The sequence below is a fragment of the Pteropus alecto genome, unplaced genomic scaffold, assembly GCF_000325575.1.
Source record: "Pteropus alecto unplaced genomic scaffold, ASM32557v1 scaffold67, whole genome shotgun sequence".
Classification (NCBI taxonomy): Eukaryota; Metazoa; Chordata; class Mammalia; order Chiroptera; family Pteropodidae; genus Pteropus; species Pteropus alecto.
In genome coordinates, this window is record NW_006441061.1 from 973,313 (window position 1) to 977,309 (window position 3,997).

The 3,997-nt window shown below is 45.5% G+C and overlaps 1 pseudogene; it reads left to right on the plus strand.

Moving 5' to 3' along the window:
- Positions 1-1,316: 1,316 nt before the first annotated feature.
- LOC112484835 lies at positions 1,317-1,402 on the plus strand (annotated as a pseudogene).
- Positions 1,403-3,997: the final 2,595 nt, after the last annotated feature.

Genomic DNA, 3,997 nt, shown 5'->3' on the forward strand with positions numbered 1-3,997 from the left:
ACCCAGCATACCTCCCTCACCCCTTGTCCCTCCTCAATTTTTTCTGGTGATGGATCAACAAGTGTTGACATCTTCCATTCACTGGTCAGTGTACGCACATTGTTTCATTTAATCCTTCCATGACCCGCTAGATGAGAAGTAGGTTCTTATCTCTGTTTTACAGAAGAGAAAACTGAGGCTCAGAAACAGAAGTGACTCAACCCAGGTTCCTGGGTTAGAAAACATCTTGAAGCCAGGTCTGCTAGATTCCAAAGCCCATGTGCTTCTCCCAGCTCCAAGTCAGGCAGGAGTCTAGAGCAAAGAGCACAGAAACCGTGAAAAAAAATCCCATCTCCTTCTCTCTAGTCCCCCTACTGCCTATTCTACTGCCTCCTACAGTCCTCACCCAAGTAACATATCCACAGTGGTATCATCACCCTCCACACTGTTGGAAACTGTTAAGAAAATGGGAGAGAAGGAACACCCAGCCGACACTTCAATTCCTTCGCTTGAAAATGGAGATAAAAATCCCTAAATCCGAGAATTATTCAGCAGATTAAATGAGATCATGTTTGTTAAATAACGCACACATAGAGGCACTTGAGAAATTCATTTCTACTCCCTTCTCCCAAGTCAGTCTTCCTGGTCATTCAGACAGTTTTGGTTCGTCTGAGTCCGTCCAGTTCCGATGGGCACCCATTCTCACCATCAGCCAAGGCAAGATGTCCCTTGGGGGCAGAAACTTTGCTCTCTGTTCCAGTTTCCTCTGGGCATTGTAAGGTGCTGTGTACACCTACGGCCACATACAAATAATCACTAATAGCAGTAATAAACCACTCAGCTTTCGTTCGCCGCCAAGCAAAGCAGATTCTGACACATCTCCTTAGATTGGCAAGCACAGACATGGGAAGTCATTTTCCAAATGGGCATTTTCTTTGGAAGAACTAATTTAGCCTCGTTTCCAGTAGGCCGCTTTCCTGAGGCCTCTAAGTACAGAGATTCCAACTGGCTCAGGTGGGGGCCAGGGGCCTAGAGAAAGAAGACCATCAACCGCAAGAAGTACACGTTGGCTGGAGTGCGTCATACAGTTGGGAAACTGAAACCCAGAGATGGGGAAAACAATAATAATCATCCTAGCTACCATTTACCTAGCTAGAGACAACGGTAGAGGCAGTTCCGGAAGAAAGTCTCCTCCAACAGGAAGCAATCAGCCACCAGTGAGAACAATCTAAAGGAGCCCAGACCTTCTCAAGACTGGTAATGAAAAACTTGCAACCTTTTTTCAGAAGGCAATGTGGTGTATGTGTCAAAAGACTTTAAAAAGTTAATGCTTTTTTAAGACTATACTTTTAGGGATCATTTCTCCAGTTACTAGAGAGATTTCTCTGAATGTGTAGAGTACCTGAAACCGAGAGGAGACAGTAAAAAAAAAAAAAAAGTTAATGCTTTTTGATAGAATCATTTCCCCTCTCAGAATCTATCTGACATTAACAATCAACAACAGAGACAAAATTAATGCATAAAAATGGTCGCCGCAGCATGACTTATATACGTGGCTCAATTTTTTATTGAGCATCTACTATGTGCCAGTCAGTACATGGCACTATTCTGAGGAAGATTAGATCTCAACATACCCAGGGCCATTCAGTTCCCTTACTTCCTCAGGGAGGTGATATGGCAGAATAGCGGGAGTCTGGGAATCGAAGAAACCTGGGTTTTTAATTCATTCTTTCTTTCACTCAGTCACTTCTTCATTCATTCCACAAATATTTATTAAAAGCCTCTATATGCAAGTATAGAATTACCATATGACCTAGCAATTTGGTGTATAACCAAAATAATTGAAAACAGATATTCAAGCAAATACTTATACATGAATGTTCTTAACAGCATTGTTCATAATAGCCAAAAGGTGGAAATAACCCAAATGTTCATCAACCCACAGATGGATAAACAAAATGTGATATAGCCATACAATGGAATATTATTCAGCCATAAAGAGGACTGAAGTACTGACACACAAGGTGGACGAACCTCGACAATATTATGCTAAGCGAAAGAAGGCAGACATGCAAAGCCACCTAGTGTATGATTCCATTTATATGAAATGTCCAGAATTGACAAATCCATAGAGAAAGCAGATTGGTGATTGCCAGAGGCTAAGAGGAGGAGGGAATGGGGAGCAACTGCTTCATGGGCATGGGGCTCCCTTTTGGAGTGACGAAAATGTTTGGGAACGAGATAAAGGTGATGAGTGCATGACATTGTCAATGCACTGAAAGCTATTGAAAGGTACATTTAAAAGTGGTTAATTTTATGTTCTGTGAATTTCACCTCAATAAAAAAAAAAAATCCTTGTATAACTTTTAGGGTCTTTGTCACTTATTCTAAGAATGAGACAAAAATCCCCGCCTTCATGGAGCCTGAGCAGGCAGTCAATAAACGAATAAACAAACAAACAAACAAAAACAAGGTGATCGTGGCTTGTAATAAAGATAAAGCAGGGTAAGGAGCTGGAAGAGCTGGGTGGGAAGGGCTGTGCTTCAGGTCACGTGCTCAGGAAAGGGCCCTCTGAAAAGGAGACATTTAACGAAGATCTAAATGAGCTGAAGGAGTGAATGATGTGGATATCTGGGGGGAAGAATCTTCCAGGCAGAGGGCAGGGTGGGCACAAAGGCACTGGAGCAGCGATGAGCTTGGCTAGTTCTAGCGGAGTGAGGCTGGTGTACTGGAAGCAGAGGGAACAGGGAGCATCTGGAAAGGCAGAATCCATGTTTCTAAAAATGGAACCAGAACCCCTCACTTCAAGGTCACCACAAGAATGGGGAAACAGCCCAGGCTTCACTGGCCTGTGAGACCCAGTGCATTAGAAACCTAACTCTTTCTTGATTCCAGAAGTCCAGGCTTTCGCAGTTCCAAATGGCTTTGGATCCCCAGAGGGGCTTACGTGTGTCTGTATCACAGGCCTGGACATTGTTTACTGTCTCACCTAGAGAGACTAGGGCCCAACAGGGCTTCACAGCTGCATAGAGGGGCAGTTCAGGTGCCTCTGGGCCTGCCTACAGCGCGGGCCACCGTTAGGCACCAGTGAGCTGGAAAGATAAAAACCCCCACATCACCCTTTGTGCGTTCGGTTGGTGAGGTGGTCTCTGTGGCAAAGCTGTTTGAGCCCTGAGTGTCACAGGGCTCAGTGAGGCATCAGGCTCTTTGAATTCGAGGACATAGCCCTTTACTCCCAGGGGCATACAATGGGATGCGTTTTATTAGTGCCTGCTCATACCTTCCTTCTGAAGTCTCATTCATTATGCCAAAAAAATCGCTGTTAAAGGCTTTCAGGGTCCCCGGCCTGAGCTTGCAATGTAGCTTCGCAGGGTCTCCACCGCCCTAACTCCACCTCGTCTGGATAAGTTGAGTTCTCTGGGTGCGCTGCGTATTCTCCATCTACTCTCCAGATCCACCCTCCATTCTCTGCCACTCTGCTCTGTGCCCCAGGAGGCAACTACTTACCCTCTGGCTTCGGGGTGGATTCGGCCAGTGGGGAACACCAGGAGAAGACTGGGGACAGCAGGGCGGAGGGATGGGGCATTACTTCCTGCTGCACCGCTGTTTGGCAGAGCTGCCTCTTCTCTCTAGGCCACAGCTCCTGTCGATGGCGCTCTCACCAAATTCCTGTAACCTCTCCCTCTCCTTATGTCTTCCCAGCAGGGATAGTAATGGCTCCCTGCTATTACTAATCTTGGGTGCTTCACCATCCCTTAGCTCTGCCCACCCTTGAAAAGTGTTCCTTGACTGAACTCTTTTTAAGTATTCCATTTTGAACATGTCCTCTCTCGCCATCCTTGACCCTCAGCTCCTTTGCCATCAGTGAACATAAGCAAACGACGTGACCAATTCAAGCCCCATTCTCAGTCCAGACAAGCAGCCATGTTACTTGTAGAAATGAAGAGTGGGTTCTTTCAAATACAGGTAAGAGATGAAGGAAGGCTAAAGATAAGCTCTTGGAAAGACATCTGAAGAT